Source organism: Pygoscelis adeliae, unplaced genomic scaffold (genome assembly GCF_000699105.1).
Source record: "Pygoscelis adeliae isolate BGI_AS28 unplaced genomic scaffold, ASM69910v1 Scaffold69, whole genome shotgun sequence".
Lineage (NCBI taxonomy): Eukaryota > Metazoa > Chordata > Aves > Sphenisciformes > Spheniscidae > Pygoscelis > Pygoscelis adeliae.
The window spans coordinates 5,737,968-5,759,981 of record NW_008825619.1 but is presented as its reverse complement, the minus strand read 5'-3'; positions in this window follow the sequence as shown (position 1 = coordinate 5,759,981).

Here is a 22,014-nt window from a genome sequence, read left to right as displayed (position 1 = left end):
AGATTCCCCGGCTCCCCTTATAGTCAATGGAGATGGTCGTGCTCCCAAACATTAAGGTCTGGCCCTTTTGGAAAAGTTTGTCTCTCTCTGACTGTAACGGAGCCAACATAGCCAACATAAGCATTTACAATGCCACATGAGAACGTTTTCTGCTTGTGAAAAAGAGATTAATGAGCTAATATTCTAATCAGCACAAAACTAAAGGCCCCCTGGAAGTGTAATAGTTTAGCAGCAGTCTATGTTATATGTATTATTTAATTCAAATAGTCTCCAAAAGCACATACCCATAACTGTGTCCCAGCTAATGTACTCATGCCATTGCAATTGCAGGCAGATTTTCCACTAAGTTCAAAGAAGACAAGCACAAAGAAGTTGATTTTATATGGAAACATTTTTTTCTTTTCTTAAATTTAGCTTTGAAGTCCATAAGGTTATCATCAAGAAAGAAGAAAAAGAAAGATTATTTTTAGGAGTATTAATATCTTCTTTGGGGAAGACGGAAGTGTCTCCCTTAGGAGAGAAATGTTGTATTCCTCTAACACAATTAATATTCTAAGGAGCAAACCCATGTCTGTTGATGAAGCCCCTAAGTGCCTCCTCGTGTGCTTCCTCTGTGTTTCTTGTCTATTATTAAATAGCTCTATTTCAATGACTTTAAATAAATTATACTTAGCTGGTGATATGAGCCATGAAAATTCTGGACTTCAACCACTGCTTTTGTGCCTTCAGGGAATTAAATAAGAGAAAGTATAAATCCAGTTTCCATTAGACAGGAAAATTTACTGAAAGACAAGCGGGTGGTTGAGTATTTTGGTGAACAGGGAACTATCTGAACTGTAAGAAATTATTTCAACATGAATAATGAAAGAGGAAGAATAAATTAATTGAATGACAGACAAAGACAAAAAGCATTTAGGAATTCCACTGGAAAGTGAGATCATAACTATTTAAGCTGTGTAAATCCATACTTTTTTTTTTCCCCAAATCACCACTATATTATAACATTTATGGATACAATCTTCTATTTATAAAATATTGTCACACTTCTCATAAAATCAGGCCAAAGCTTTGTAGTTTCTGACTCTTCCAAACTTCTGCAGTCTTTTCAGTACAAAAACTACTTTCCAATTAAATTACAGCTACCTTCACAATTCAGGTATTTTCTCCATGCTGATAAAGCAGTTCCTAAGGCGAAGGTTGATTTTTCTGTGCCATCGCTCAATGAAGTCTGTATAAAATCTGCTGTACTAGCTTCTATTTTCTGTGAGCCCTGCTGTTTCTAGACTCTGCCAGAAAAGGCCCTCAGCCTTGCCCAGCTCCCAGGCCCTTTCCTCCAGGCACGGCAGGACCCCCTTTCCTTCAGGCCAAATTGAGGCTTGGTGCTTTCCCGGTTGGTCACCTCTGGGTCTTGGATGTCCTATGCAATGTGTGTGTTGTAGGGAGTGTTTTGTGTGGCCATGGATGCAGAGCCAGGGACTTTGTCAGGCAGGGCTATTATAACAGTCAAAATAATAAAAGAAGAGAAAAAATAACATTGCTGAAACCTCATCCAGGCATGTAGGTCTGTGTTCACTATGCTCTAACCTGCTTAATGTTCTGATATTGCATAGATGAGATCAGTTGCCAGTCATGGGATGCTTATGTTAACATTTACATACAGCCATTTTGAGAAATCAGGAATTGCACAGGCACCTTCGGAAGGATTCCCTTTGAAGCCCAGTTGCACTAAATAATTTAACTTACTAGACAAGAAGGTTGTTTGCTTTATATGACGAAGGTGGCTGTAAAAATGGAGGTAAGTTGCACTGCTGGCCTCACAAAAAAGTCCATCAGCAAGCTGGGATAATTTGTTATGTTGAAAGAAAAAGTACCTGAAAGGAGGGAATGCTGTTGGCAAGATTATTACACATATATTTTAATAATATAAATTATTATTATTATTATCATAATGATCATCACCATCATCGTCATCATTATATGACATTTATTATTTATTATACCTAAAATTTTGCTTTTCAGCTTAGATGCTTTATTTGAGGGTTTAAGACTGCGTTCTCCATTCAAAAAGCACTGTAGTTCATTGTTGTTTATAAATAGTTTGGATAAATGCTGTGGACCATCAAGGAATTTCTGGCTGGGAATATCATGAAGTTTGTTGTGGGATATGTCAAGATACACCAGACTACAAAGATTTTTTAATTTATCTACATAATTGTTATCTCCATCTTTCCATAAATAGCTGAGATGGTTTCCATCAAACCCTAGCTTTGCTAGAGAGTTGCTGACTAACCTGGTCTCTGTGAGTGTAAAATGCCAAGTAACTTGATGAGTTGGAAGGAACCACTGGGATCATCTCGTCCAATCTCCTTTTCTCAGAACAGTATCAGCTAAGGCAGGCTGCTCAGGATTGTGTCCAATTGGGTTTTGAATGTCTCCAAGCATGGAGACTCCACAACCTCTCTGGGAAACCCGTTTCACCCTCAGTTTTTTTCTTCTGAAGACAAGGGTTGTGGTCCTGCTTTTTGCTTTGTTCCCTCCACTCAGGATCCTGATCTCCACCATCTCATGGTCACTGCAGTCAAGGTTGCCCCTGACCTTCACATCCTTGCCCAGTTCTTCCTTTTTTGTAAGTACGAGGTCCAGAAGAGTGCCTCCCCTCGTCAGCTACTCAATCACCTGTGCCAGGAAGTTGTCATCAATGCACTCCAGAAACAACCTGGATTGCTTGTGCCCCGCTGTGTTGTGCCTTCAGCAGATACCACGGTGGTTGAAGTCCCTGATGAGGATCAGGATGAGCAAACGTGAGACACCTTCCAGCTGTCTGAAGAAGTCCTCATCTATTTCTGCTTCCTGATCAAGTGATCTGTAGCAGACACCCACAACACTGTCACTCACGTTGACCTGCCTGCTCTCAGCTGGCTCGTCATGTTTTCTCACATATGGAATATCTCCACCACCTCACCATCCTGACCTGTCCTTCCCAAAAAGCCTGTATCCAAGATCACAGCATTCCAGTTGTATGAGCTGTCCCCCCACAACTCTATGATCCTGATGAGGTTGTAGCCCTGCAACTGTATGCAGACCTCTAATTCCTCCTTTTGTTCCCCATGCTGTGGGCATTGGTGTACAGCACTTCAGAGAGACATCCGCATGTGATTTCCAAAAAAGTGTGAGAGTTTCCACCATCATTCTGTCCTCTTGGCACTTCCTTATTCATGTGCATACACTTGCGGTAGACCTTCTTAAATCCCGTTTTGTTGCTTTCAAGGTGTTAAAAAAAAGAGATAGATAAAACTCAACTTATGTATTATCCCTGCCACAGTAAAGTATGGCTTATTTGCACCAAGATCCAATGCCTTTAAAGTAGATGTTTCATGAAAAGCATAACGAGAAACTAAGTCCAGTTTATGACTGGAGAAATCTAAATATTTCAAATTAGTTTGGAAGATAAAATTGGTACCATTCAGAGCTTGGTTAACACTATTAAAAGACAAATTCAAACACAATATCCTCTGAACACCTTCAAATTTCTGTTTGTCAGTGAAGAAAAGCACTGTTTCAACTTTGAAGGATTTATCAAAGAAGTTGCACTGAGTTTTCAGCAAAGATATATCATTGCTGGGCTTATCTTCTGGCAAGGGCATATCATTTACTGCAGGTCTGTATCTGGTTTTGACTGATTTCCTACTAATAGCACTGTTGTTGCTACCCTGAGATAAAGGTGATATTCTGCTGCCAGACAAAGAAATTGTACTTAGCTTAGTAAGAGACTGAGATCAACTTGCTTGATAAATAGGACTCCAAAACTGCAGGTGGGAAGATTTTTAAGATTTCTGAAGGGCTTTAGCTGTTCATTATAAAGTCCTTGAACATCAAACCTCTTAAATATGGTTACTGGAGGGAAGTAGGTTACAAGAGTAGTTAGACATGTTTATATACCTGGGATTGCACTTTTCTTCCGTGATGAAGATGAGGCAAGAAGCTATAAATGACACGGAGTCAAAACTCACCCCAGGCTGTATCTTTCGTTGAGTAGTTGAATCCAAGAGGAGCAGGTTTTAGACACAAAGCCAGCTGGGAGGTGTAGTTGGAGGGAGGCTTCAATGCCAACCAGCTCCCACTGCCTGCGCCCCCCACCCCCCCCCCCCTCGGCCCCCCCCGCCCCCGGGGGGGGCGGGGCCCGGGCCCCGGGGCCGGGGGCCCCCGGGGGCACAGGTCCCCCGGGGCAGGGGGGGGGAGGGAGGGGGCAGTTTTCTTCAGCCTCCGAGGAGGCTCTTCACGGAGAGGTATGGTCGTGAGGCACGGGAGAAGCAACGCTCTGTGAGGAAAGGGTTGGGATTTTAGGGGGTTTTGTTTGTTTGGGGGGCTTTGAGGTTTGTTTTTTTTTTCTTCAGGGATGATCATAAAGCTGATTCTCCTCCAAATAGTTCTGCCACTGTGCAAATGCTGAAAGAAATGTTGCTGACGGAAAATGTGCAATTATTTCTTAAATTCAGAGTAGTTAAAGGAAATGGAAACCCAGCTGGTATTTTACATAAACGTTTTTCATCAGCCAACAATTCCCTAGGATTTGCTAATTAGCAAAAGATTCATCCTCACTTCCCACCATTTTCTTGCATAAATCATGAGGCACTTCAATTACCTTTGGATAGTGGTTCCTGTCTAGACTTATTTTCATCAGCTTGTTCAGGCCCTGAAAAGAATCTGTTAAAACTTTCTTCTTGAGGTTGTCTGAGAGTTTCAGTTCAGTTACATCTTGATGCTCTCCTTTTGGTGATGCATACTACGGCCAAGAATGACAGAAGAATTGTTCATTACAACATCAAGTGGTGGCATTTCAGATACTTGGGCTCAGCTAAAATTTTGGAAATATCAAGGTAAGATTCGTAACAGACTTATGACTGAGGCATTCAAGTTTCCTTTAAAAAAGAGAATTTGATTTTGCTGTTAACAGGTACTTAGCATTAGCTTTAAAAAAGTCATATCATAAATACATGTAGTCATGGACTGAGATTTTTCTAAGACATTTGTATACCTCGGTTTTGCTATTCCATACAAACAATTTAAAACAGAGGTGCTAGCAATTGAATTTGAATTCACAGAAGGTCTTTGCAGCACAAGGATTGCAGAGTTCATCTGGGTTTTCATTGCTACTGTAGAGAAATTGGATGCCTCTCTAAATAAATACCGACAGCACAGATAGTAGAGACTACTAAACAGAAATAGGATTTATTGCTAATGGAAAATGAAAATGCTAGAAATCTTTCATCTCTCTGAAAGAGAGTCTCTGATCAGACTTTTGTTACTTTTATATGTTTGCATATGGGAATGTTTTTGTGTTCCTATTGCAATGTTCCAAAACCAGTTGGAGACAGCAGAAAGGCTCTCATTGAATATGCCAGACCAGGTTTGTAGCACCAGCATTCAGGCATCTTTATTTCCCTGGTCAGCTTTGTTCCTTTCCTTTTCATGGATGGAAGGTTAAATATCATGGGAAGAGAGATGTACCAGTCTCAAAACTACAACAGTATTTTGAAGCACAGTAATATTTAGAAGGAAAGACAAAACCAAAAAGATTAGGAAATGTTTAAGAACATTATTATACAAAATAATGCATGCATATGGTTAGAAAGAAGCTATTAATATGTTGCAGAAAAGATTCAGATAGAGAAACATAAAAAGAAGAAGAAAAAAGGAGAAGAATGTGAGATGAAAGAGATGAAAGGACTATCATCAAAAGATAGTCATTAAAATTGTGATTAAGCAGTGATATGATAGCTATTCAACTGGTCTGACCACAGAGAAGATTGTGCTCTGCAACTAGAATGCAATAAAATGCAATAAAACTGGATTTAAAAATATAAAAAACAATGAAATATATCAATATATTTCATAAAAGCATTTGAATTTTAGAATAATTGAAACAAAGAGGGAAAATATCTGTAAAGCAAGATGCCTCAATGGCAGCACACAATATTTGATTAAAATACAGTGTTGTCTAAACAAACATACTTTTAAGAAATATTGGAAAGTTCTTATGTTTTTCACCATGACAGGGTTACCTGGGAGACTTCATAAGGCAATCACAGGTTGTGTAACACTAAAAAGCATACTTTTAATAAAATATTTTTTCCAGAAGTGCAGCGATTTCCCAGTCAGGAGCTGTGAGATTGATTCCAACAACACGTACACAAAGCTATGTGTGAATAGAAATCAGTGTTAAGGAAGAGCAGACTCAGCCTCTGATTTCTCAAATTCTTGGCAGCATTGCACGTGCTTTAAAAAATGAAAATACTCATCCTTTTTATCTCTCTGCCATAAAAGATGTAATTCCAATAAAAGTTAGCAAAAGATATATGCCTCATAATGGCAAAACTGGAAGCTGTCATCTACTGATCGACTGACCCAGAGGGAGCAGCGTGTAGACAGAAGTCATCTGTGGTTTTCTAGTGTTTCTCCCGGAGTAACTGGAAGTCACATTGACTTTAATAGAGTAATTTCTATACATACCTGGTGTAGGAATACTAGTTCTAATGACAAACGTGGCCAAGTGGGACATAACAGCACGATGAGCTGTTACACCAGGAAAGATCACAAAGCTGGTGACCCATTCAGGAGGTAAAGCACAAAGGAGAGGAAATGATCTGAGCATTGGGCCCACACAGCTCCACGCTTCCCTGCTTACTACCTTAAGTATTTATGTACATATATATAAGGGCTAATGAACTCCAGCCCCAAGCTTTCCTTATGTACTTGTACATTTATGTCTATTGCTCTTATAGCACTTAGAGTACACAATGGGCACCTCTAGAAACTTGACTGATTATTTAAAATATTATTCTCCAGGGCAATGCGACGATTTTCCAGTGAAGAGCTAGCAAATAAGATAAGCATGACTTTGAAATGCCCATACTACATATTATAAATAAAAGCATAAATAAATTTTATTTATTTTATGTACAAAGCCTGTAGCTTTGTACATAATTACAGCTGCATAATTTATTCCCACCAGCCTCAGAGAGCTTTAACAGCTCCTTTTCTTTCCCTTCCCTTGGACAAGCTATTTAGAGAAAGAAAGTGCCCAGATGCTTAAATGGCTGAAACTTGTTCTAGTCCCAATTTTGGTGGCATTTGGGAAATTATATTGCTTATCATTATGCTTGATGTTACGAAGTTATTTTCATAGCATTTACTCTGAAAATGGCTGTATCATTAGTGAGTCCATCAGTGGGGATGCAGATCACTGAGATGTTTATAATGAGATGTTTATAATGAGATGCCTCATAAGAGAGACAGAGGCACATAAGTTAGGAGAGCCAGAGAAGCAAACAGGCCTTTGGAGCACAAGAAGCTGACTGCTTGGCTCGGAGGTGTCAGACAGGGCAATCCGTGGGCTTTCTGTCTACTTACCGGAACAATAACAGACTAACAGACACCTGAGGAAGGATGAACAAGAAAGAAGGACCTCACCTCCTGGCAGCTGGATGATTTCTGCTGACGTATACTATATTTCATTTTGCTTTTTGAGTGAAAAGAGTGGGATGTTCCGATCGTTGCTGGGATCGTGGCATGTTACCTGCAGAGCCAGGAAGGCTGCAGCTTCAGTGGGATTCAGGGAATGGAGATGCTTAAGCAACACTGGTCCCAGGGGAGCACTAAGAGGAAAGCAGACTCTAGAAGGAAGCTTGAAACAAAGAATCTGCACCATGGAAGTGTATCCAGATACCTCAATAAAATGCAAGTCTTTGAATTCTGGCCAATGTCCAGAGGTTTAAATACCTCACATCCAAAGGCTGGATGCAATACTCCAGAACCACCCTGACAGTAGGGTGTGCACAAGGTTTTTCTGCTACCAAAGGAAGGTGAATATTTGTATCCTTCCCTCCCTTATAATCAGGGCAATAACTTGCTCCTATGCAAGGCAAGCTGTTCCCACTGCACCCAGATTTCAGCATGAATTTGAATAAAACCTCTGAGCGTCTCTTCCACTCTGCTAGACGCAACTGTAAACTTAAGGACAAATTCACAGTCATAGGATTTGCAACAGATCCCAAGGAGGGAAAGAAGACCAAGAACTAAGGATGAAAAAAAAAAAACCCTCTGAAGTGATTAACTGCAATTCACTAACCATGCATAATCCCACCCTCTAATCAGAAAAGAAGCAAATAACAATTTTTTCATTGTTTTTGCCAGTGACATGAGGACAGGGATCAATCCTGGCCCTGTCGTATTCAGCTCGACAGACATAAATACACCATCTGCTCAGGCTGGTGGTTAGATGCATAAATCTCAGGAGGTGGGCAGGATTGCAAGCATGCCTCTCTCCCAAGGCACATCTCCTACTGCTTGGCATAAGGATGCCTCCACTCAATGTGCTGCCTGTTTTGAACTCCACCATAAGGTGCCTTTCTCTGTCCCATGCCCCGTAGGAGAAACCTGTGAATTCAGCTCCCCTAGTTGGCTGTTGCCTTAAAGATCGTTGTCTTCTGGGGCTTATATGCCCAGGCCTCTTTGAGGATTCCCCTCAGCTAGGCTGGAAGTAATTAACTTTATTGTGCCAGGGTATCTGATCAACCAACTTCTATGATAGTTTCACATAGGGAAGAGAGCCAGATAAAGCCATAGCTGACATGGCTGAATACCGAGGCCCACAGGGGGAGCACACCTCAGAAAATGATCTTAATCGTTGCATGCAGCCAATGTGAGAAGGGCAGAATAACCTGAAATGATCAATAACAATGTCTCATCAATAATTTTAATAGCTTGAATATTGATTGGGCACTGTTCTGGGAGATCCAAACAGATCTCTCCTTGGCAAGATGAGGGTCCCTGTGTCTTTCATCTCATTATCTCAAAGCACTTTACAGATACAAAATGATTTGCAAAGCTTCTCATTATCTGCATCGCACAGATGATTAAGGCAAAGGGTAGAAAGGCTTAGAGAGTACTCCTGGGTCGCTCAGAATGAGCAAACATATGTCCTACACATAAGCAGTAAACACTTAAAAGCAGAAATTTCTTTGAACGTTAAGGTGATGCCTTTCCCTCTGTCTCCCTTAAGCAGCAGCTGGCTGCATTGTCCCAAACATGGGAGCAAGTGTTGCCTTTCTGCTGCCTCCACATGCTGTGCCCGGCTCCCAGGACCTTCCCTCTTGGCACAGCAGAACTGGCTTCTCCCCCTTTCCTCCAGACCAGATCAAAGATTGGTGAAGCTCGGTCACTGCTGCCTCTTGGGTGTCCTATGGAATGTATGTGCTGTAGGGAGTGTTCTGTGTGGCCATGGACCTACAGCCAGGCACTTCGCCGGACAGGAGCAGTAGGTGTAGCGAGCATCCCAGTAAAATAAATGTTTTGTGATTGCTGTCACAATGATGCTAATAACAGTCAATAGGAAATTGTGTGAATCTTTGCAGACCAGCATAGATAATGTCTGTTTGGCCCCAGGAGGTGCTGGTTCTTTTTGGGTCCCAGGAAGAAAGGCACAAGCACTCTCAAGAAAGTTAACCATGTTATTAATATCCCACAAAAGGTGATAACAAGTTATAACATCTTATGTCCCTTCTGATGCTGGGAACCCCAAAATGATACAGCATCAGATAGACCTCTGGCCATGGCATGGCACACTGCCCAGACTCCCCATCTGTGGTGAGGTCCACCAGCCTGTCTTTAGAGTTTTTATAGGATTTTCTTAGAAGCAAAGCAGCTCTATTCATCATTTTTACTGTGATGCAAAAGGGTGTTTATATGACAACACGCTGCTTCGCTTCAAGATAAAACCAAGGACGTGATGGTGGCATCACCGCGGGTGACAAATGGGTGCTGCCTACAGGCTCTTTGGTTACAACTAGCCAGCTGCATCTATCCTACAGCAAGGGATGTGGGCAGCACAGCACAGTCCTCAAGGCCAAGACATACGTGTAGTCCAGCATGGCACAGCACACGCCTGCGCTGCTCAGGTCAACTGCTACGTGGATCGCTATCTCCCCCATGTGCAATGGTCTGCCAGGTAGGATCCCCACAGGGTTATTTTTTATATGGTTACATGGAGCTGCACAGCAGTCAGTTGTTGCTGCCTGTGGTATAAAGGTGTTAGCAGGCTGTGTCCATCTTATGAAGTCATTATTTTGTCAGTTTGCCTTTTCACTATATGTCTTTCCAAGCCTTGCAGGTTGACTGACTCTCTTAGCACGATCAAGGTACCGAGGACAGCCTTTTTCAACAGCACATCCCACAAAAATCTCTGAAATCTTGCTAAGCTTTATCAGCAGAGTGAGCCAGGAGTCTCCGGGTGAAGCATCAGCAGTCATGATAAGGCCAAAACTCTGCTCATACGGCATCACATGAGTAAATGCACTGAAGGGTGTTAATCATAGAATCATAGAATCGTTTAGGTTGGAAAAGACCTTTAAGATCATCAAGCCCAACCGTTAACCCAGCACGGCCAAGTCCACCGCTAAACCACGTCCCTAAGCACCACGTCTACTCGTCTTTTAAATACCTCCAGGGATGGGGACTCAACCGCTTCCCTGGGCAGCCTGTTCCAATGCTTGACAACCCTTTCGGTGAAGAAATTTTTCCTAATCTCCAATCTAAACCTCCCTGGGCGCAACTTGAGGCTGTTTCCTCTTGTCCTAAAACACACTTTGTTGTTTTTCACAACTAGCATAGTAAGTATGCTTCAGTGGGGATTGTTACCTGTTTAATGTGGGATATACCAAGATGTGTTAAGTTATTGAGATGCTTTAAAAATGTATGTCTTTCCCTTATCTATCTGTTGCCCCATAAAACTTTGAAGTGGTTTCCTTTGAACGCTGATTCCTTGGGAGGATTCTGCTTGGATGGTTGTCTCCACATGTAGAAAATGCATTCCAACACAAGCTAAAAACCTTCAGGTGAGAGAGATTTTCCATAAATGCCAGCTGAGATGTGAGTACTGCCTGTTGTGGCTCAAGTCTAATACTTCTAGATTTCTAATTTCTTGTAATGCAAAACCACAAGTAAAGTCCAATATACCGTTTGATAGACAGATTTAAATATTTGAAATCACATAGATTGAATTCAGTGCCATTCAAAGCCTGACTAACGCAATTTGTAGACAAATTCAATCAGGTAATTTCCCCAAAGCTTATTAACTGATCTGAGTTTAAACTGATCTGATTTAATGAATGTGAGGCTTTTGAAGCTCAGATCCAGTGCTTTGCAAGGTCAGGTATACTGTGGTCTGAGACCAGGTAAAATAAATAGTCCATGTTTTTGTCCTAGCAAGTGCATGAAAGGCTCAACTAGTCATCTTTTCACAAAGTTAAATGGATTTTTTCCCAACAAATTCTAACAGACTAGTCTTATCTTGTCATAAAGGTGATGTCTTGCAAATTAATTTGTGAGATTATTAACACTTTGAAAGATAATGAAGTTGGGTTGTTTCATAAAGTTGATCCCAGAATAAAAAAGCCTGACTTTTTAGGGAAACAGAGTTTTTGAGTGATGTTCAGATAGGTCTTCAAAAACATAACATGGAAGATTTAATCATTTTTAAGATACTGGAGAAGAAAAAGACTGTGTGAGTTTTAGATACTGTCAGTATATTTTTTTCTCAAAATTTAAAGATAACTTCATCCAGAAAGGTCAAACTCTGCAAGAATTTTTCAAAAGCTATTTCATTCCTTAAATAATTAAATGTAAGGCATAAAACAGTTCACGGGGGCATGCTATGAAGCCAGATGGCAGGTACAACAGTTAGAGAAGGGCTGGTAAGAATTCAAGTGTTTAATTTGTTAAAGGTTTTGCAAAGCCAGCAAGTGTTTGGATGCAAGTGTTACTCATGCAGGACTCACATACAAAATGAGCATTATAGCACCTCAAATAATGACTGCTTAGATCAAGAGCTTCCATATTAAACAGTATATTTAAATCCCATCGACGAATGTTCTTTATTTAGTTAAGCAAATGTGAAGTTCTCTTCCTGAGGAGAGCAGATGGAGAGGTGCTCTGGTAAAGCTGCTAAAGAAGAAGGAATGGTTGAATCAATGAGACCTGCAAAAGCCCCGTCTCTTGAATCAAAATTTTTTCCGTAGAGATTGCTGTAGTAGAAGTTCTCGCTCATACAGAGCTCCTGTAAATAGAATTCCCAGGACAAACTCCTTGTAGTGTAAACAGCATTGCTGACTTTTAGTCCTAGTGCAGCAATGGGAGATGAAAAACCCTTGGGTACTTTGTGCGGATTGCTACTGAGATGTAATTTCCCCAATTTTGTTAAGTTAAAAAAAAAAAAAAGGAATAGGATAGGAATGACCTGACACATTATGGTTAAGGTTATTCTTTAAGATTTGTGAACTTCTGAAAGATGTCATCAGAAACTGCTTTGATATGAATATAGGCAAGTATCAAAGTGACAGCATTATCATTTATTTCCATTTATTGTTAAAACCTTCAAGCTTCAGTGAAAGACTGTGAAGGAACTGATGATTTCTACTTCTACAGTACATGGTAGTTTTCTGGGGTAATAGAAGATTTCCGGTCCATGAGGATCATGAAAAACAAGCAAAACAGATAGTATTGGATACAGCCATTTTATTTCAAGGGAAAAACAGTCTGAACAGGTTTTCTCAAGAGAGAACAGCTGGATGAATGGCCCATTAATAAGAGCAGTAATATGATAATTCTGTCCTATAGTTCTAATAATCGCATTCTAGATCATTTTTAATTACACAAAGCATGCATTTATAAAAAGGTCACAAGAAAAACTGTTAGCTACTTTATAAATATCATGGATTCTACTTGTTTACGAGTTTAATAAGTTTTTCCCTCCTGAGGTTAAAAAGATTGCATTAAAGGAATTAGTATTATCTCGGGCTGTTTTCATGGGCAGTATTTAACACTGCTTATACTGACTGATCGGTCACATTGGCACACAGTCTAGCACAACAGGAATAATTTGGGGACCAAAACAATTGGTGGTGAGGACCCACTGTCCACATTATATGCATTTTAGGGAGGTTTATTTTAGAGAGATGCTGTTGTCTAGTCCTTAGACTGAATGCCGTTAGCTGTGCTTCTGCAGAATGTCTTCCAGCTTTGTTTCAGCTGAGAGGAAACCAAAGGATGTGTTTCAAGACCGTTCCACATGGTGAACTGAAGCACAACACGGACAAACAAGCGGGAGAGTTGCTTCCAATTGCATTCACTCCATGTCTAAACAAATATGCTGCTGTAGATACAGCCTGTGACAAGAAATGGGCATATTTGTGGTTTCCTGCCCTAAAAATGTTCAGTTAGATGTAGCATGTCTAATCTGAGGAATGACGTCTGTCTGCTGGACATGAATTGCTGAAGCAGAGAAGTAACGTACGTATCCTCTCCAGAGGAATATCTTCAGCTTCACCTTATTCCTTTGTTTTCCAGCACATGGTATAGCAATTAGTTGTGCTGGACACTAGCCAGAAATAGTTTGTTAGGACTTTCTCCAAAGCCTGTTTAGAAAAGCGCAAACCCCTCTGGAACTATATGCACCAAGGGACTTCCACGTTGTGTTACCTGCTTCAGCAGAAACAGAGGGAAATTACTCTGTGATAGTTGTTCACACCATGGTTAGAAACCCCTGAAATACTAGCATACATTCTGAGTCCTTGGGTTGTCCACACTGAAGTCAGAAGTTTAAAAGGTCTTAGTGATGGATTTAACTGAAAATGGATAACACCCCATCTTCAGCAAAAACATCAAAAATAAAATCATTTAATCTTGTTAGAGAGATAGAGAACTGAACTGTGTTTAGAGATTTTTGGAACATAATCTGCAGCTCTTTCCATTAACAGATAGGTGAACTGAGTAGCATTTCAAACAATATTAGTCTTTGTAAGCACAGCTGAAATATCTTCACGTAAAAAAATTATATGCTTACATGTTTTTAGAATTATAATATACTTTTCAGTTACCTGTTTGGTTTTTTTTTTTATTTACTCTGAAAAGGGAGGTGGTTTAGTATTAATGAATAAGAGATGTATTTATTAAAGCAGCTTCCAAGGATCAAATTTTAAAGTGAAAATTATCAGAAAAGACACGGAAAGTAATTCCTCTAGGTGATTTTAAAAGGCATAGGAAAAAGGATGGGAGCACATAAACTCCTAAACTTCTAAAATTCTTCAAATGCTGATAGTAAAAGTTGGGAAATAAATTAATATAGATGAATGGCAGAAGGGAGAGAGAGAGAGAAAGGAAGCCAAAGGAGCAATAAGCAAAAACTTTAATAAAAATGTTGTTCTAGATACTTACACAGCAATAATGAACTAGTGGAAGAATATAACCTCCACTCAAAATCCTGTGAGATCTAGAAAAAAGTGCATTTAATGCATCAAAAGAGACGAGTAGAAGTGTTCTGTTTACAGAATTGTCTGTAGGATAGGTGACATATGTATAAATCTCAGAAAAACAGAAAATCAACATTCAATCTAAGTACAAAGCTGTCTGGTCGAGCCATTAAAAAACCACACACAAACAATTCTTACTCTTTTCACTACCACCGAATTAGCTGGGTGACTTCTTAACCTAGGCTTGCTTGGGACTCAGCAGCAGAAGTTGTTCTCAATGCTTTGCTTGTTAAGGTGAAGACTTTTCTAAATATATCCCCGGGGCTGATGCCACTTACCCAGCAGTAAAATTCACGGTAGGTGTGGTCGCTGTCGGGCTCAGCAACATCTCGAATTCCTGGCATCACTGAGCACGCTGTTGGAAAATAGACGTAGATCCCTTGATCCGCTGCTGCCGGTGGTGTCCTTCCTCAGGCAGTGTTTCGAAAGGAGGGGCAGAGGCGCAGGCAGCCTGCCCGCAGGCAGCCCGGGTGGATAAGAGAGGCAGCTGGCGCAGCTCCCCACCTGGGCCAGGCAGTGCCAGCAGCATCTGGCTCTGGTTTGGTGCCACCTGCCCAGGGTGACCCAGCGGCCACTCCGGCTCTGGTATCAGCCTTTATTGTCTTGTCGCAAGAAGAGAGGGGTCGGCTCTAAACTGGGAGAGGTCCTGACAGAGATGAATGTTCTGGTAAACTGCTCAGAAGATACAGCGTAAAACCACTGCAAAGGCAGACAACTTTGTCACTCACTGCCTGCTCCTACTCCTTAGGGCGTTTTTCGCCACATTGGGTGCCCATAGCATAAAAAGGCTGCATAAGCTTACAGAGTGCAAGTCACTGTGGTTATTATTAGATAGCCACAGACATAAGACTTTGTTGCATACGCGCATACTGGCTCACTCCTAAAGCAGAGGAATCTCAGAGGCAATTTAAAGGAGCACACTTTGGGCTCCAATCCTTAAAAGTACTGAGGTGCGTAAATTTACATTTCAGAGAGAGCAGCATACTGAGCGAAATCCAAGAGCTAGTTCTTGGGCACTTAAGCTGCAGCTGTGATGTAAGCGCCAAATTCAGGAGAGACATCCAAAATAATCTCTTCCCATTCCCAAATGCACCTCTGGCGTCTCAGATTTTGAATGAAAGAAACCTTGTGCGCTGAGGCACATCGCCTCAGCTGGCCAGACCATCTCTGTGCCAGACTCCTCTCTGAGGCTATCGAGGAGCCAGAACTTCAGCACTGTCACGTTCTGGTCTCTTTGCTTCTATTCACTTGGTGCACTTTGATTGCATTTTAGGAGAGTGATGAAGTCATAGCATTTTCATTTTATTTCCAGCAGCAGCATCCTTCCCATCTGACAGCTGCAGACATAGCTTAAGGAGGAAGTGTTGTTCTGGTCAAATACCTCCCAGGGTCGTTTGTAAGCGGCACTTGGCCACTCCAAACTCTGCGTGGATGGTGAAGAGGGAGCAACGCTGTTCTTTGTGGGATGGTACACTTTTCTTTTTCCTTAAAGAAGAAAACCAGATGCCTAAAAAATTCATTAACACAAATGAAGCTATTCAAATTTTCACGTAGAAGGGCAGGCTTAACTATATGAGCAGTTGTTTTTTTGCCAAAAAGGCATTCTGGCTGATCCAAGTTTGCTACTTGGTTTAGCACAAACAGGAGAAGATTCACTTCCCCTTATTTCTGTTCAGGCTCAGTGTTTGAAGTCAGTAACAGAATCGATAGGATAGTCGACTTGTGATGATCAGGATTCAGTTCCCTCCTCTGGGGTACGTCGTATGGGCACATCAACACACAGCTCTCAGAAGCGAAGGGTACAGGATATTCTGAATTGTTCCTGAATAGCTGCTTCTGATCCCCTTTGCACGAAGTAATCTAATATGACATATTTACCACAACAGTAATAGCAGTTTGGGGGTTGTTTACTTTCCCATTCTGTACAGACTTTTTCAAGATGAAAAATTAGGATGTTTCATTTCAAAATTGTCACAACAAAATGTTTTCACTCATTTCAATTTTTAGCTTCAACATCTTCTAGCTTATTGAACAAGGTTCATAAACGTGATGTGCAGTCAGGTGTTCTGAATACTTAACTAAATACTCAGCTGCTCTAGTAACCAGGCTCACTCCTGTACCTTTTCAGTTCAGACAACATTAGGCAAGTCACTCTTCTGATTATAAACTGAAGCAGACACTCAAAGCAGCTTCACCAAATTTGCGTTCTGATGGGAGGAGTGTTAGCACTTGTCTGCTTTCTGTGGGCACAGGATAGTATTTTCATACTATTAAAAAATATTCTGCATTGCTGATGTCATCACACAGGTTTGAACATGAGCTACGGTTTAATGAAAATGGGATAAAGAATTGTTTTTCAGTGTTTGCTCAGGGTGTGCAGGGAAGGTTTATGGCAACAGGAGTGTCTCAGCAGCAGTGCTCTAGCCAAGCAGAAAATAAAAAGGAATGTAGGAGATTTTTATCTTGAGCTTATTTTTGTATTTTTTTTCTGGCTTGGGGTTAGTATCGCAAATCCTGCTACAACATAAGATGTCATTAAATAATATTTCTGAGCTTGTCTTCTATCTCCTATACTGATAAGTACTCATCATTTGGGTTGGGAAAAGTATGTGCCAGGCTAAAGCAGGAAATGCCTGTGATTTCATGTGATCCACGCATCTGCAATTTATAGATGATCCTGGGTTTCATGGACATGAGCTATGGGATGAAACTTGAAAAGATGGTCCAACCACTGCAGTCAACATATGCCCTTAAATAGGACAGGTTTTAAATCCAGAAAAAACTGACAGCAGGTTTTAAATCCAGAAATTGTGGAGCCTAGTTCAATTACAGGCAGATTTCGAAAAGTATTTAGAGACTTAAAGTTATCTGGGCTTATAGAAGCATTTGACAGCTGCCAGTGCAATTCACTCTGGAACATCTTGAAGGTCTATTTTATGCCAACAAAAATCATGAACCTCATCAAAGTTTTATGCCAAGGTTCTCCTTGAACAGTTAAGGTAAATGGGAACTTGCACAAATGGGTTAATCAAATTTGCCTGTCAAACACAGACTCTTGCATTCAAAATCCCTTTGTCAGACGTTGACTTTATTACAAAAAAAAAAAAAAAAAGGTTAAAATGATATGAAGCAGGCATGGCAAACCAGAAACCAGAATATAAAAATGGTACTGTCAGCTCAAGCCTTCTAAATTACAAGTACAGACAAAAACCTTAAAGACTGTCCCTCCCCACAAAAATAGACAAAGATACTGATCAGCCAGGGGAAAACGTCCTCCAAAAATGGACCTACTGAACAATTGAGCTGCTCCCACTATATTACAGTAGGAGGCAATGCCATGCAAGAGGTAAGTCAACTCTAACTCACAGGAGGTTGCCAACCAAGGGCGGCCACCTGAAGAAAAGAATGTCATCAAGTACCAAAGCAGTGCCTGGCCTTCAGCAGCTTAAACAAATTTTCACCACCAATAACCTAGACCATACGGTTAGACACCCCAATATGTGTCCCAGGTTGTCCCTACCTAGAGCCAGGGGCAGGCGTGCTCCATAGTGTATCACGTACCTTCCCCCTCCAGGTCTGGAGACCTGCTGGAGGGCACCAATCCTCCCTGTCTGGCTGCAGTTCTGGATTTCCTCACAGTGAGAACCCAGTGGTGTGCAGACGTTGTGTATACCCAGATCTTTTCTCCCCCTGTGCAGTCAGGATATGGCCATAGAGCTTTCACAAAGACCATGCTACAGACCAAAGAGTGGCTCTCAGAATAGGGACTGCCTACATGTCCCCTGCTCAAATGCACCTGTTGAAAACACACCAAAGGCAGAAGCAAGCGTCTAAATGACATTGAAAGCAAATGCTTCAGAAAAGGTCTGGAAATTAGACAGACTAACTGTATAAAGAACATCAAGACTCAAAGGAGATAGCAATAACTGATCTCCAAAGTTATTCAGAAAAGAGAAAGGAAGGAAGTGTACCGTAACTGTATTGCAGATGAACCCACAACTGCTAGAAAAGGAACGGACTGGACAAATAAACCCTTTACTAGAAACTACATTGGTAAAATGCATGCAATTCCTCTTAATCCAAACAACTAGCCAGAAATTCGGTTCTTGTAGATTACTCCAGATAATGGGAGAACCTATTGTTTGAGTCAGGCATTTTCTTATTCTGATTGTTCTGCAAGCTTTTATTCATAAGAATGGACAAGGTCTTATTTTCTTGGATGCAACAAAGATGGTCCCAGCCACTGTAGCTATATTCCGTTTCTCAGCACAAGCATCCTCTTGGCCAGGACCTGCAAAGACTCTCGCTGGCTCCTTCCCCATCCCACAATGCTGCCCTTGCTGCCTTTGCAGGCTTCTCCTACGAGCTGTCTCACACTGCTCAGCTCTCCCTCTCCCCATCATGCACTCACGCATGCGGAGACGCCTACCTGCTTAGGACTATACTCAGCAAAGCATCTATTTCCAAGTAGTTTGAAATTCCTGAGCTGCCTTTGCCTTTCTTGTAGAAATCAGTGATGAGTGGTTGGAGAGTACTATTTACCTGCTGACTTTCAGGGAACAGTTTAATGGCTTCTCATAATCACTTTAAATAAAGTGGTGATGCCCAGTAGCTTCAACAAGGTGTAACACAGACTGCAGTAGCAGATGCATCTGACCTTGTCTGAGACATAAGGATATCTGATAGTGCAGAAATTCACTACTAATCAGCTATCTAAGCATGCAGATAGGTATCTAAGTGGGATTTACAAAAATGCTGGCACCTTTATAAAGCTGCCCCTCAGGACCTGATTCAAAGCCATTGTAGTCAAGGAGAAATTACCATTGACTTCATTAGGATTCAGTTTAGATTAATGTTGCAGACTCCTTTGCTGCCCTTTGCTGTCTCTGTTCCTGTGACTTGAATTGTTCCCTCATGGCATTGCAAAAAGAGGATGGAAATGTTAGCAGCAATGCATGGGAAATTGAATACCGGTCCTCCTGGTTTTGACACTGTCTGTTCAATACAAAAAGAAAAACATTATTTTTAAACCTTAATAGAATTGTTCTGTTCATATCTGTAAAAGATGACTATGTCTTTAAAAAAATAATCTAAACCAAAAGTGAAATATTCCAACTTGTTTGAAGAGGAATATGGTTGCCACTGACTTGCGAAAATAGTGAAACCTCACTAATTGGGGTAGGCTGACTGAAAAAGTATCCCATGTTCCTGCAATAAACATCATGTCCATGGAAACCATGTGCAAGAATTTGATTTCTACATCACTGTAGAATATATAAAATCTGCCTTCAGTAAATCTTTTCCAATATATCAAAATGTCTGATGACAAGCAGTTAATGTCAAAATCTCCTTCTCTAGTTCTCCTAGGCACCAAACCAAATACATTAATTAAAACATGACAGTATCAAGCTACCTGCAGAATAAATAAGGGGACAATTTTTTTTTTAAGAGTATGCGATTGGATACTGTCTGAATTGGGAAGTGAAAGAAAGATTAAAGGGAAGATGCAATCAAAAACTGAGAAACAGGAACCAGTTATTTTACAATTTTGTAGTGTTGGAGAGAGGAGAAGGAAGATAAATTGAAAACAAGTGTAGTGGAGCATGATTGGTCTGCAATGGTGAAGAGAATTTTGAATTTAAAAGAGCTTAAACCTGTGATTGTTAAAGAGGAATACTACGTGCAGAACTGCTCTGCATCAGGCCCAATGTCCATCCCAAGCTGGTTGCTATGGGCTTTTACCCACAGGGTAACTAGCCTGACTGAGGAGCTATTTCCAGCATCATCTCTACTTGCAGGCAGGGAAGAGGAACTGGCTGCAGAAAGGCTGATCTCAGGAATGGAGAGCTGCTGTTTGCGGGCATGCCCCAGCCCAGCGTGGGGAAGGCAGAGGCTGGCCATAAGTGGGGGAGGCATGTCACTACTGGAAAGAAGTAAGGTTGTCAGTCAGACAGGCTTGTTCTCTTTGGTCTGCCTCCTCAGTTTTAAATATATGGACACCAAAAATTTTCTATAGCCGTGTGGGTGTTCTGGATGTGCACTATCCCTCGCCAGTCAGTCTCAGATGCACATATGAAGTGGTGCAGGGCAACCAGCCAAATCTATAGCACATGTGTACAGCATGCATGTCACAATGGTGCAACAGCTCCAACATTACTGGGAAACACCAGATTTCCTGCAAAAACCTCAGTAGCCGGTCAGCCCATGAGCAGTAAGCCTGACCCACCCCAGAAGTATTAGTCGGATGGCACAAGCACTGTGTGTGTTTGGGACACTCACCACAAGGCTCTGCATAGTTGGCTTGGTTGAGGATTTGCATTACAGATGTTTGCCAACTGTGGGCTGTGAACAAGCTTAGCAGTTAGCCTTAGGTGCCCGTGTAAGAGACAAAGCGTACCGCTGATGTAGTATTCATTTGGTAAAACACAGATGTCTGCATTTGACCTTTTCACGAGTCCTTCTGCAACTGGTGGGGACAAAACAGCACTTCCAAAAGATAAGCTGTCTTCTTCTTCTAAAGTAGGCACTGGAACAAGGTAAGATGACTACAGTGGCTATGCTGCATACAGCAGCCCAACAGGCACGTGTCCAAAAACGGCAGCGTAAAACCTCAACAAAATGGAAATTTATGACATTTCTGGGTTGGGATTTTTTTTAATAGCAGTCTATAGGATTGAGAGTGGCTAATTAAAATATGTTTTAATAATTCACTCCTGTCCATGGGCGCCTCCGGCAGCTGCCACAGGCCACGGCCACAGCACCTTTCATGTGTTTCTTGTGAGCGCAAACACTGCCTTTCTGCCACCCAGACATGCTGTGCCCAGCTGCTCTCCACGGCCATACCCAGTTCCCAGACTCTTCCCTCTGAGCAAAGAAGGACCCACTTCTCCCCCTTTCCTCCAGGCCAGATCAAAGATCAGCAGCAGCTTCCTGGTTGGTCACTGCTGCCTCTTGGCTGTTCTGCGCAAGGTGTGTGCTTGGTTGACTGAATTCATGCAGATGATACAATTGCAAGATAGGAATTTTGGTTTTCTGGAATGAACAGGTGTAATGAAAACAGTTCCCTTTTGATTTAAGGGAACATGTATAATTTCCAATAGGAATGTTGTCTTGTCTAAGGCTTGCAGTTGGTTACAACTCATCTCTCGATATAGTGGACTACAACTCCGTTAGTTAACTCAATAGAAATTTTAGCAATTTTGCTATGTCTCAGAATCAGAGTGTGAAGCAGCTGTATGTAATTGTATGGTAGTCTTTAACTGTATAGCCATCTGTAATCGGTTCTGACTTAAATCAAGCAGCTTCATGGATTTAAAGTAGCTAAGTTTTTCCCAGATGAGAGTGTGTACTCACTTGTTATTGAGATACAGTTCACTTAAGCTCCTTGGCAGATTTTCAAATGCCATTAGAAGGATATATTAAAGTCCATGATAAGAAAAGTTAAAATGTGTCAGATATCTGAGTTGTTTAAACCTTCCTATACAATACATGTCTCCATTTCCATCTACAATAACGAGACAGTTCTCCTTGAAGCCTAATTTTTGAAGGCAGGAACTTCTTAGTTCAGATGTTACTGATGGAGAAATCTCATTCAAGTTTAAATTTAAAATCTTTACTTCAGGAATGTTTTCAATAAATGGAAGGTTCTGTT